At 42.4% G+C, this 13542-nt stretch overlaps 1 protein-coding gene across 2 annotated transcripts in view; it reads left to right on the forward strand.

Moving 5' to 3' along the window:
* Positions 1 to 1098: 1098 nt before the first annotated feature.
* The window catches only part of PRDM10 (PR/SET domain 10), a 138646-nt gene continuing 126202 nt past the window's right edge, over positions 1099 to 13542 (forward strand). For both annotated transcript variants that reach the window (XM_074303799.1, XM_074303800.1), the window contains exon 1: positions 1099 to 1209. The gene's annotated coding sequence lies outside the window, so the exon portion shown is untranslated. The remainder of the gene's footprint in view (positions 1210 to 13542) is intronic.

The following is a 13542-nucleotide window of genomic DNA, read 5'->3' on the forward strand; positions in this document are numbered from 1 at the left end:
TATTTGTACATTAGTGACTAAATAGTACGTTATGAAAAACTTAAGAGGGGGAGGGGGAGAGTGTGTTCGCTAATGGAGCGAAAAAAAAAAAAAAAAAGACCACCGGGATCTAAACGACCAAAACTGGGAGGAGGCGGAGGAGAGCAGAGAAGCGGGGAGCCGAGTGGGATGTTCCCTCCGGAGCGACGGCGAGGGCAAAGAGAAGGTCAATGAAAAAAGCGGTTAACTTTAAGTCAATGGAAGGCTTTCCCACAGTCGGGAAGGGTGTTTTTTGCGGCGAGAAAGTTTTGTGATTCCGTCAGTAGGCTTCAAAGAAAACTAAAGCCTTCTGCCCTCAAAAGCTCCCTTCCCCCACCGCGGTCTGAAATGCCACTTCCCAGCTCCCTGTTTAGGCTCGGGAGGCTGTGGAGATGGGCGAGGACTTCAGGACTTTACAAGTCTGAATGGCCTCCTCAGTCTGGTGTAAGCTCCCAGCAGGCCGAGGCTCCGGTTTTCCCCTTTTTCAGGCAACTGAAGCACCTGGCACTGGGATGTTTTCTGAATGCAGTGGAATGGCCTTCCTCCCTCAGCCCGTCCAATAGAGATGCGGAGCTTGAGATGGGGGTGGGGCGAAGGTAAACTACCTCTTTCACCGTTTTCTCCGAGGGCGGCCCGGCCCCCCAGACCGCGAGGACAGAAGACTCCAGGACGTGAGGAGAAGCTGAATTTTCAGTAAGGCGACCTCTCAAGCATATGAAGCCCCGCCCCACCCGCTGAAGACAGGCGTTTACTGATTGGCTTCAGGGGCAAACGAAGCCTTCCACCACCACCAACTCGGTCCTCGATTGGCTCTTCCATTAAACGCAGAGCCGAGAATAAAGAAGCCTTTGGTCATTGGGCTGCTCTATGACTGTTCATTTGGGTTTCTCCGCTCATTGAAATTAGTTGTCTTAGGAACTTCGCTATGACTGTTAAATCCGGGTCTATCTGTTTGGCCAAGGAGTACCCGTCTGAAGGCCCTGCTGGGGGTTTACACAGTTCAGCCAATCACATAACACCTATCCCAGGTTGCCAGGCAGAGTATGCTAATGAGCCCCCGCCCGGTCTGCAGCTCCCACTCTGCGGCGGGAAGAACCACCTGGAGGCGGCGGGGGGGTTTGATTTCCATCACCCCTGGGGAGAACGGATCGGGGACCCACCGGCTAGTTGGCTCCCCTTACCCCACATCGTGTAAGTACCCAGGGGACCAAGGGAACGGGCTAACTCGGGACTCAGAGCACCCTGTGGCCAGGGAGGGTGTTTAGCCTCCGCTTAGTCCCACCCAAAATGGCGCCGAGCTCGTTCCGCGTCTCATAGCCCGGCCGGGGCCAACCGACCGCGGACCCGGGTGGGGGGGGGATTAATAGTAGGGGGGGAGAAATCCCGGCGGCACCGCCCGATGGTACAGTCCAGCCGGGGCTGGGACGAGGCACCTCACTCGGGGTGGGGGGTCAAACCAACTGCACCTTCTAGGGGGAAAGGGGGTAGGATCCCCGAAGGATCCCAGCCCCGGGGCGCCGCTCAGCTGGGGCCTGCGGCGCCCCTTCGCCCGTCGTTCTGCTGAATCACACCCTTCCCTTCGGCGACCACCGAGTCCCAGGCTCGTTCCTCCAGCCGCGCGCACCTCTCCTCCCCCTGCCCCGCATTGGTTGGGCCGGGACGGCGGTTGAGCGCCCGGCCCCGACTGAGCTGTGGCGGTTGGGCGGGTGCGCGGTGAGGCTCTTGCTGGCAGCGGCTCGGGCCGCTGCGCTCTGCTCCGCTCTTCCTCAGTGTGGCTAGACCTGGGGAGACGGGGGCGGCGTGGGGGGCGGGAGGCACAGCCTCTCCCTCCCGCCCGCCCGCCGTGGCGGGGACGGGAGGGCTTCGCTCGCCGGGCAGTCAGTTCGGCGGAGGCGGCTCCCCCATTTTGGCCGGTGTTGCGCGGCCGCGGCCTGCCTTCCGCCGCTTGCTGCCATGCCCTAACGGTCTGGCTTCCCGAGGGTTGGTAGCGGTTGCGCTGCCGGAGGTTAGGATAGCCCTTAGCGTTGTAGGTAGCGGTTGTTTCGGAGGAGTTGGGGGGGTCCGGAGGGGGTGGGTGGGGTTTAGGCGGTGTGTGGCGTGGGGTGGAACGCGGGCGTGGGAGGGATGGTGTTGCTGGAGGCCAAGTTTCTTCTGCTGTTGGAATTCCCTGCGGTGCAAAGTGCGGAGCCGGGAGCCCGCGGCCCTCAAACGCAGTGTATCATTGGTGAATTATTGCTCTCTCCTTCCGAAATGCGTATCCCTGTCTAGACGGAGACGGCAGTGCATTAAACATCTCCGGTTCTGTTGCCTCGTACCGGGTACTGGACAAATAGCGTCGACGCCGGGCTTGAAACATTGAGGGCTCTGCTGTGGGAATGATGGTGGGATTTGGGCGCAGTTTGGTTTTCTTTGATCTTATAGGAGTCACGAGTACCAGTGTGTATGTATGCCCCGGAATTTTAGTGCCTAATTTATCTCCTTAGTTTATATATATCTTACACCTCGGAAGAGCCACAGCCCCCGTGATCTCATTTAAGTCCTCTCTCCCTGTTACCTCAGTTGGATTTAATATCTTCCTCTCCTGATCTCATTTAAGTCCTCTCTCCCTGTTACCTCAGTTGGATTTAATATCTTCCTCTCCTGGTCTCCTGTGGTATTTTAAAGTCTGCCTTATTTTATCTAAGTATCTATAAACCTAAATTTAAATTTAAATCATTTTATATTTAAAAATTTTTTTTCGTGACATCTTGTCTGCCTTTGTCTTGAACTGTTGTTTAGGTCTTTTCACATGTTTATGTCTTGTGTGCCTAAAGAGATGTTTAGATTCACAAATGTTGGGTTTTGCATTTCCTGGGGCACCTGTCTATCTGACTATTGTAATAAGTGTTCTGTGAGTTGAGTTAATTTAATATTGGTCCCAGGCATATTGAAAAGCTTCATGAATTGTAATAATGCTGTTTAAATATTTACTCTCCCCTAGTGCCCCACATGGTGCACTCCGTTCCTTAAAGTGTTAATATCGAAATGAATGAACGAAGTCTTTGGTAAAGTGATCTGCCCCTTAACATTCCCTGGCTGTATGGCCTTGGGCAAGTCACTTAACAATTGTAAGCTTAATACTGGAGCTGTCAGATGAGACAGCTTTTTTACATAAAAGTATTTTAAGGCAAAGCATTTTCAAATATCTGTTTTTATTCTTACAATCATTCTGGAGGTAGGTGCTATTATTATCCCTATTTTCCAGAGAAATAAATTGAACTAGAGAAATCTGAATTAAAGTCATCCTGATTCCTTTTTCAGCTAGGTTATTAACCCAGCTGCCTTGGAGCAAAATACTATGAAAACTTTTAACATCCTTTATATTTAGAGACCTTAAAGTTCATGTTTCTCTAATCTTGTGGGTTTAAAAAATTTTATTAGTTTGCTAGTGATATACTCCATAGGCTTTATCCACTTTTCATTTAGACTTACCTGGTTTTAAATCATTTAACATTTAATATTCATTGAGGCACTGAAAGATACCTGGGAATTTAGTAATTATACTAGTATTATAGAATGTATAGTTCCTATTTTTAAAGAACCAAAGATGTTACCCAATTTTTTAAAAATGGAGACTAAACTGATCTATAAATCAGTAAAGGCTTTTTATTTTTTAATTGATTGACACTGTATCTCAGCCTCCTTATCATTTAATTGTCCTTGTGTGTTCTATGTTCAATATCAATTTCATACAACATTGATTTGTAAAACCAAGAGATACTCTGTTTCTAAGGATGTCATGAAAGTCTTAAAATTTTTTTAAAGCACGGTTTTAATTCGATTTAATAACTACATTTTGAAAATAAAAAGCTTCAATTAAACATAAGTAGTGGAAATGTAGATGGAATTGTGTGTCAAAAGAAATTTGAGGGTTAAAACTTCTAAAACATTGTGAGTTACTGTATTAAAATTTTTTTCCTATCCTCAGAGTTTATAATTTAATCAAAGGTGACTAACTTTTATTACATGGTTTCAGCTTACCTTTCTAAGCCAGTTCTGCATTTGCTATCCTTTATGAACTGTACTTTTAGCCAGAAAGACCTACTATCTATTTCTTGATCATGATCCTGCATTCTTCTGCTTCTCTGTATTGATGCAGACTGCCCTTCATGCTTTCTGTATGTCATCTGGCGCTTCAGATTTTTCTGTTCCCTTAAGGACCAGATTCACATGCCATTTTCTTCATGAAGTCATCTTTTTAATCTCAATTGAAAGTGAACTAGCTTTATTTGTATTAGGTTGTAAGCATTGCCAAGAAATAACTTTGTCATTGTAACCAGTGTCTTATTAAAGGCATTTAATAAATGTTGAATTGAATTGAAAGCTGTCAATATTGATTGTGATGTTTGAATTGTGCTAGTCATTAAAAATGTTGTGTACAAGCCCAGCCTATTCCAATTGAAATAAAATTAGTATTTTTTACTTCCTGTGATGAAGACACTTAATTTATTGAGGGTCTGATAGTCTTTTTCAGGAGACATTATTGAAATTGATAGATTTCCCTAGGGGAATAATAATATAGTTGGCTGGTAAATAAGTATCTGATTTCTATTTAAGAAGAAGTCAAGGAAATAAAAAGCTTTGATTCACACATATCAAATCTTTATTTAATAGAACTTGGTATTAATGGCACCAATTCAGAAACTTTCCAAAACTAATTCTTCTCAAGTTTTTTATTTCTATTAAGGGTTCACCATTCTCACAAAATGACAAAATTTGATTTGGAAAGGACCTCAGAGATTATCTAATCCAGTCTGTACCTGAACAAAAATTTTTACCTTATAGCTGAAAAGAATGGACTGGATATTGGTTGTACTGGACTTAAGTCCTGTTGATTATACTTTTGCAACATTTACATTTCTGCCATCCTAGTGTAGTAAGTAACCTTTTTGTTGGTTTCCCTGATTCAAGTCTACATTGTTCCAAAATGATCTTCCTAAACTGCAAATCACACTGTTACTCCCTATTAAACTAGTGCTTCCCTGTTGCTCAGGATCAAATATAAAACCCTCTTTTTTTATAAGTTGGCTCCATATTTATTCAGTCATGTTACATCTTACTCTCTACAGGACATTCCATTTATATTATCTCTGCATTTTTACTTCCTTTCCCTCATGTCTGGAATTCTTCCTCATGTATTCCTGGCTTCTCTAGCTTTGTCTCATCTGGAATTTCACTTTCACTGTCATGGTCCTTAATTTTAGTGTCTTCTAAGATTATTTCAAATTTATCTTCTATAGGTTTTGATTTTACCCATTTGCATGTTTTCTCCTAAATTGTCAGATCTTTGAGGGGCAGGGGCTATTTTTGCCTTTGTCTCTTCAGTGCTTAACTTGATGAGTGGCACGTAGCATTTAATAAATTCTTGCTGAATTTACTTATTGACAAGCCTTTACTTGAAGACTTACTTGAGAAGGAACCCATTACTTAAGTTTTTTTCTTTGAAATTTCTTTCCATTGTTCTGTGTTATATCCTTTGTAACTTGTTCAGCCATTTAATAGTTCAGTCATCAGCTATTGGCAAAGATATTAGAGTGATTTGCCATTTCTTTCTCCAACTCATTTACAGATGATTAAACTGAGACAAACAGGATTAAGTGATTTGTTCAGGGTCACACAGCTAGTATCTGTGTGAGGTTAAATTTGAACTCAGATCCTTCTGGTTCCAAGGCTGACCCTCTATCCACTGTACCACTTAGCTATCCTGTGTCCTCTAGAGGTAACCAAAATAAATCTTATCCCTCTCTTTAAATACGTGAAAGAGAGCCATTTAGCTCGCCAAGTTTTTTGGGTTTTGTTTTTGGTATCTTAAACATCCCCAATTCTTAAGTCATCTTTGATGCTTTCCTTTCAGATTCATGATCATTATAGACAATCGCCAGGTTATGGTAGGTAGAATTTTCCTTAGTGTTTCTTTTGTTTTTTAAATTTTAACTTTTCCAATAGCATTCTGTCTCAACTTGGTCTCCAGGCCCTTCCTTTTCCTTCCATTTTTATATATAACAATGTTACTAGGTTAATTTTTTTAAAATTATGTTAGTCTCACCACTTAACCCTTCTTAAAATAAGTCATTTTTTATAAAACTATTCTTTAGTCTGACATCCATTAAAAAAATTTTTTTTTTCCAAGTGTGGGCAAAAATAGTTTTCAAAATTCATCTTTGTAAAACCTTGTGTTCCAAATTTTTCTACTTGTCTCCTTCCCTGCCTTCTGTAGACATCAATTCTTTTAAACATATTTACATTTGTCATGCTATTCGAGAAAAGTTGAATCTAAAAAAGAAAAAAATAATGAAAGGTGTACATGATGAGAGTTAGGGAAGGGGGAACCCCTTTTGGGTTGAGGCAAAGATAGTCTGTAAAAGGAATTTACAGGCCCGAAAACCTAGATTAATAAAAAGATTTATTGTAGGGATTTGGAAGTAAAGTTAAAGGTAGAAAGATGCCAGGGCCAGAGGTGGTCTCTGGGCAGGCAGGAACCCTTACATGGCTGGAAGGATACCATGTTTGGGGGGAAGGGCTCCTGCAAAGAGAGAGCTCCAGTTTGGCTCTTTTATACCTAAAGGGTCTTGTGGGTGGTGCCCCAAATTGGCTCAGATTGGGGGTGGGGGGCTGGGATAGCTCAGTGACCAGGATTTGTAAATCAAAGGTCAGCCATTGGGGGGGCATTCTTAAAGGGACTGCAACCCCAATTATTTCATCCCTCAAATAGTTAAGGCATTAAGAAAAAATTTGGGGCAGTGTCCCTCAAGGGACTAAAGATTTTCTCCAAAGATCTTCAGAGTAGTGGGGTCCCCTATTCTTGTTCCCCCCTCAAACTGTCATCTCCAGATGCATGTGGGAAAAGGGGCGATGATATCCTCTTAACTGCTTCAAGCTGACAAGGTTTGTAGAGATTTGGGGTTTCATGCCAGGAGGTGAGGTGTGAGGTGTGGGGGATAGCAGCAGGGCATCTAGGAGGTGTCCTGGTAGGTTTCCCCAGTCAGTTGTCCAGTCAATGTTCACCAGGCTGAAGGGGGGCTGAGAATCCAAAGTTTGAAGCCTAGAGAAAACAGATCTCAGAAAAAGATTAAAAGTGGGGTGTCATCCAGGGTGGAGATAGTGATTTTCAGGGGAATGGGCCTTTAGCAAGAAATGCATCAGGTTTCTTCTGTAGGCTGCTTGTCTGATGGCCCATCTAATTATCAAGGAGGAATAGGAGAAAATGCTGAGAAAACATCATTTGTAGCCTAGCCCTTTCACCCCTAATTACTCCTGGGGTTGGGAATTAAAGGGTGTGGACTCAGAAGTCAGGGGAGGCAAGAGGCCTTAATATCTAGTAGATTTAATGAGCCACTGCTCTTTTGTAAGGCAGGGTCTTGGGATGGGTGTATCCCCAATTGTCAGGGCTGCAGATCAAGATGAGAAAGCAGTTTAAGGTCTTGAAAATGTTGGAAAAACTGCTGTTTTTCTTGAAGAGAGTTGGTTCCTCAATAAGCAAAGATCCTGAATCTTTTCCTTCCTAGTTTTCCCCACTCTTAATGGGGGAGGGGTGAAAGGAGTCAGAGGGGGTGCACAGTATCAGCATAACCTACCCAGCTTACTGGCCCCAGAGGTGTTTGGGCTGTTCTGAGATAAAGGGAAACAGGGCCAGACTTCAAATTCCTACTAGGGAGCAGGACGCTGGGGGCCAGTTCAGCCCCTGTGGTGTAGTTTCTCCAGTTAACCTCCTGCTTGAATTCAGATAGTTTCCTACAGGAGTCTTAAATCTGGGAGAGATTAAAAAAAAAAAAGTACATCTGCTCTGAGTGTTTTTCAGGAGGCAGAAATTGCCCTTAGAGAAGAACTGAGAGTCTCAGGTTAGCGGGATAAAAGGAAACTAACAGGTGTTAGAAATCAGTTTTGATCTTAAAGATCTCTATTAATTGTCCAGTAACAGACAGATGACCAGGCTAAATACTTATTTGCCCAAGCATTAAGGATATAATGATTACATATAATCAGGCTGGAAACAGCAAGGTATGACATAATTGAATTACATTAACAATTTCTATTGACTATTGTTCTGATCTTAGAAATCAGTTATAGGAGGAAAAATGCAAGAACATAAATTCTAAACAAATATTTATCATAACCTTATATTGATAGCAGTAAGGAATTTGTCCCAATAAGTTCATAACTTAAACAATTATCATATCTAAGTAGATGTTTCATAAGTGAACATTATCCGTACAAATCAGTTTGCTTTTAAAATACCCAATACATAGAAAAATATCCCAAATTGCATATTGTCCTTAACAGAAACATTTTCAAAAGGACAAGAAAAAAATTTATTTTAGAGGCTTTGACCCAATGCAAATACAATCATATACAGAATGTCTAATTCCACATAAGAGAATTCAAGAAGTTAGCAGTTAAACTTTTAGAAATAAATCCTACTGAAGTATGGATGACATTTAAATTCTCAGAAACCCAGACTGTTTGAATTTTATTGCTCTTTCCCACCTTGTTTGCTTCAAAGGGGCTAGCTTTGGTGGGTATATCTCCTAGCAGCAATGGAAGCCTGTTCAAGGTGGGTGGAGATAGATTTGTTAATCTGTTCAGTGGAGCTTATTGAGAGGTGGTAACCGGACCCCAACTCTATAGCTTTCATTCTCTTTAGGTGTCCCTAAAAAAGAGAGATACGACAAAAACTTTTAATTTTTGTCTCTATTCTGCAGAGATTTTTATAATTGAAATATCCAGCTGAGTGTTTTGAGCTCCAAGACGGCATCAATCAAGTCCTGGGAAATTGAGCTGTCCACCTCGTTGATAGAGGGTGGGGGGGGTTATGTTACCTTATGAACAGTAAATCTGGAAGACTGAAATAGAGGCAAGAGCAATCAAACTATTGAAGTAGGTCTCTAGAGAGATAAAATAATCAGTGGAGACAGCATCTTGATAAGACATAAGCTTGGCATAGGAGAGACATTCTGCTATTCTAAGACTAAGTTCTTATCAGGTCTAATGATAAGGAGGCCTGGAAGGTTTTTCAGAACAGAGAAGCAGGAGAACTAAGGCATGGCTGAGTCAGGATAATTAGGGAAATTGAGTTAGGACAAAAGTAAACAAAACCACACTAAAGATAGAAAATGCAAGGACTTGTAGCAAGGACCAGTTTCTCCCTGATAACCCCAGAATTATTAGCATCAAACAGCATTCCTCATTCAGGGAGACTCACAAGCCTCCCTGTTCAAATCTCTGCAGTTGGGGGGCATCTCAGCCAGAGATGGACAGTCTTTAGGTCTGTGGTCATTTGTGCATTTAATTCAGCCTCTGTTGAGTAGCAGTGTTCAAGTAAGTCCTGCTGCCCTAGGAAGACACCCCAAGTCTATCAGGGGCACCAAGAGAGGGAAAAATGGGACCTGGAGTAGCTCCATTTGTTCTCTCTCTCTCTCTCTCTCTCTCTCTCTCTCTCTCGAGAACAGGAGCTGCTAGGAGATAGATTTCGGAGCAAATTATGCAGTTAGGCCAAGTTGGCAACTCCAAACCATTAGGGTCCTGATATCGAAATGCTGAAATAGTAATTAAGGAACTGGGGTAACAGGGGTGGAGAAACAGATCAGAGAGGCTGCCAGTTCCAGGACAGATGTCTGATTTTTGGTTGTTTCTAAAGAATAATCCCAAAGACTGAATAAGGGATTTCAAAGTTAAAACATGACCAAGTAAATCATAGTCTAGTAAATTTTAAGCAAAGAGTAAAATAGTTTCCAATTCAGCCTGAACTTAATGAAATAATACATCAGTTTTTCCCAATTTCCTGACCAGCTGTAATCAGTTTCCTTCCTCCCTTACAGAAATTATCCGATCATAACAGACTAATAAATTTTCTGAAACAGCAATAGTTAAACAATTTCTCTCATATAGAGCAATAATTAAACAGTTTTAGCAAATCTCCCAGTTTTAACGAGTCTTAAAAAATAGATCAATTAATTTAAAGACGGGCCTATCTTGAAATCTTTTGGCAAAGCTAAGCCTCTCTGCAGAAGGTGGGTGTGGAGAAATCCCACATGGCCCTTCCCTACTCTTTTTTCAAGAGGCGGGAGGAAGGGGAAGGCAGCTGGCATTTACCTCTGGTTAACAAGGTACTTAGCAGAGAATAGTGCGCCAGGTAAAAGACAAAGATCCTATCCCACCCATCCTTTAGTGGGTTAGGTATGGGGCTTTGGAACATTTATCCTAATTGGAGATACTTGACTCCTGAAAAGAAAGTGGGGGTTGGTCGAGTAGAGAGAGAGATTGGAATTCTACATAGAATTCAGGTGTTAATTAAGCCATTTTCTAAGAGGCAGCTTGAAGGAGAATATTCATATTCTATAGTTCCTGGGCTTCCTGGACTGAAATGCCAGAGAAGTTGAGGCAAGAAAGAGATCAGTTTAAGGAAACTAAGGCAGTAAAAAGAGAAATGTCAGAACAGAGAAAGATTCTAAAGAGTCGCCAAATTAAAAGTAGTTAAGGAGTTTTTTTTTTTTTTTTTTTTTTTAGTTTCAGCGCCTCCCTTTTAACTCATCTCCTGCTGTGGTCAGGGGATGAAAAAAACAAAACAAAACAAAACAAAAGAAACTATCCTCACTCTCTTAACAATTAGTTTGCCTTGATTTGGAATTTGGAATTTTGTTCCCCAGCCAAAATTACAAAGGTCTCTCCTCTAGAAATGACAGTGTGGCCAAAGCTGCACTTCAGAAAAGAAATCTTTAGTTGTTGGCAGGGGTCATAGAATGCCAATCAAGAAAAATAGGAGAGTGTGCTAGGAGCTAAAAGTCCTGGACCAAGAGAAAAGTCAGGAGTGTCCCACCTGCTAGGTTACTGAGACAGAGAAAGGCAGAGCAGATGTCTAGGCTTTATCTGTCTGAGGGCAGGTAAGTGTACCCCTAGGCTAAGAAAAAAGTGGGCAGTTTTAAAATCCTATATCCAGCCTAAAAAACATGGAAAAACCTTGTAGTGAAAGGCTGCTACAGTGAAAAGCTGTGACTAGAGGCTCTGTTCTAATGCAGCATGAGGATGACTAAATCAGGGAAACTAAGTCCCGTTTTAAATTGTATGGAGCAAACATGCTTTGGGAGGGCTGGAAGCTCGGCTCCTTTAAGAGGCCAGGTAAAAGCTATGGGAAGGGCATACAGAGTTGTGGCAAAGTACCTTTTTAAAAGTTAATAGGAAACTTTTCTAGAGAGCTTAAAGATTGAGTCTCCAATATCCCCACTGTGTACCCCAAGAAGGGGACAGGATGGGAGCATTTAAATGGCAGGTTGCCAAGCCACATGGAAGAGGTTCGAAAAGAAAGAGGATGGGGCAAGGGAGAGATGTTATCTTACCCAGTGCTTCTCCGATGGCAATGAAGAGGGCTCACAAGGTCAGGTAGAGACACATCTCCAAGTTCACCTCGATCCAGAGACCCTTTTCCTCGTGGCTACAGCCTGATCACTATAGTGGAGTTTGAGAGGTCTCAAACACAGATTCCTCCCCCTGAACAGATCAAGGAGACTGCTGGCCTAGGGCCCCTGAGCGGGATGGGGTCCTCAGAATGGCCACATAGTGGGGGGAGGGTGAAAAAGAGACACTTTCTCCTGTGTGTCTCGGAACCGGCTTTCTGGTGAGATAAAAGGGATTAGAAATGCCTTGGAAAAGATCTTTTGTCTCTGGGGGCATTTTTTCGTTCGGAATATCGAGTTCCTTGGTCCTGCTATCCCTAAAAATAGAGTGTGACAACAAGAGGACTTTTTTCCCGAAATGCAAGTAGTGTCCACAGAAGAATTTTGCTCGGTCTGGGTGCCCACTATGTTTTAGAGATAAAGTGAGATGAGGGTAGGAACACAGATATTCTTCCCGAAAGCTGTATGAACTGCTGAGAACCCAGATTGATTCTGAGAGACCTGAAAAGGTTAAGGTTAGTTTTGGGGGTACCAATTTTTGGGGTCCCCTGCAGGGCCACCAAATGATAAGAGTTAGGGAAGGGGGAACCCCTTTTGGGTCAGGGCAAAGACAGTCTGTTGATGGCGCAGAGTCCCCTGTAAAAGGAATTTACAGGCCCGAAAACCTAGATTGATAAAAAGGTTTATTGTAGGGATTTGGAAGTAAAATTAAAGGTAGAAAGATGCCAGGGCCAGAGGTGGTCTCTGGGTGGACAGGGACCTTTACATGGCTGGAAGGATACTATGTTTGGGGGGAAGGGCTCCTGCACAGAGAGAGTTCCAATTTGGCTCTTTTATACCTAAAGGGGCTTATGGGTGGTGCCCCAAATTGGCTCAGATCCGGTGGGGGCTGGGACAGCTCAGTGATCAGGATTTATAAATCAAAGGTCAGCTATGGGGGGGGGTTTCTTAAAAGGACCTCAACCCCCATCATACATACTATGCTTTGATCCACATTCAGTCTCCATGTCCTCTTTCTGGATGCAGATGGCACTTTTAATCACAAGTCTTTTGGAATTGCCTTGAATCAACCTCATTGTTGAAAAGAGCCAAGTTCATCCCAGTTTATGATCACATGATCTTGTTGCTGTTTACATTGTTCTGTTGGTTCTACTAACTTCATTTAGCATCAGTTCATATTAAGTCTTTACAGGCTTTTTTGAAATCAACCTGCTCATTTTTTTATAGAACAGTAATGCTCCATAACATTCATATACCATGACTTATTCAGCCATTCTCCAACTGATGGGCCTCCACTTAGTTTCCAGTTTTTTGCCACTACAAAAAGAGCTGCTACAAACATTTTTCTCATAGGTGGGTCCTTTTCCTTCTTCAGTGATCTCTTTGGGATACAGACCCAGTAGAGACAGTGCTGGATTAGAGGGTAATGCACAGTTTGATACCTCTTTGAGCATAGTTCCTAAATTGCTCTCCAGAATGGTTGGATCAGTTGACAACTCCACTGACAATGTATTAGTGTTCCAATTTTCCCACATCCCCATGATCATTTCTTGTCATCTTAGCCAATTTGAGAGGTGTGAAGTAGTACCTTAAGAGTGTATGGCATTTTGAGACCAATCTACCTGTATAGTCTGATCACCTATTTCTATATGGTAACCTTTTTTTCAAAGTGAAACAAATTTCACTATCCCTGAAAACACTTTTTTTCCTTTTCAGTGATTTTGCTTATATTATTTTTCCTCCTATAACCATCCTATTATTCCTCCATCCCTTCTCTCCATCTTTATTAGAACCACTCCTTTTTCTTTGAATCTTCCTTGACTGCCCTACTTATAAGTATCTGTTCTGAAGTTAATTCTCTGTGCTGTTATATGACACATGCTGTTTTATGTCATTGGTGATAGTGTTTTTAATATACATATTTTATCTTAACCAAGAGGCAGGAACTGATATTTTATTGCTTTGGATTCCTATTTTCCTCAACAGAATTTTACATAGAATAGGTACATATTCATTAGTTCATGTGAGTGATAATGAAGGCTAAACATTAGGGTGATGGCTGTAGAAGGAATTTACAAAAAAAAATTTTTTATTCTAA

The sequence above is a fragment of the Sminthopsis crassicaudata genome, chromosome 3, assembly GCF_048593235.1.
Source record: "Sminthopsis crassicaudata isolate SCR6 chromosome 3, ASM4859323v1, whole genome shotgun sequence".
In the NCBI taxonomy this organism is placed as follows: domain Eukaryota; kingdom Metazoa; phylum Chordata; class Mammalia; order Dasyuromorphia; family Dasyuridae; genus Sminthopsis; species Sminthopsis crassicaudata.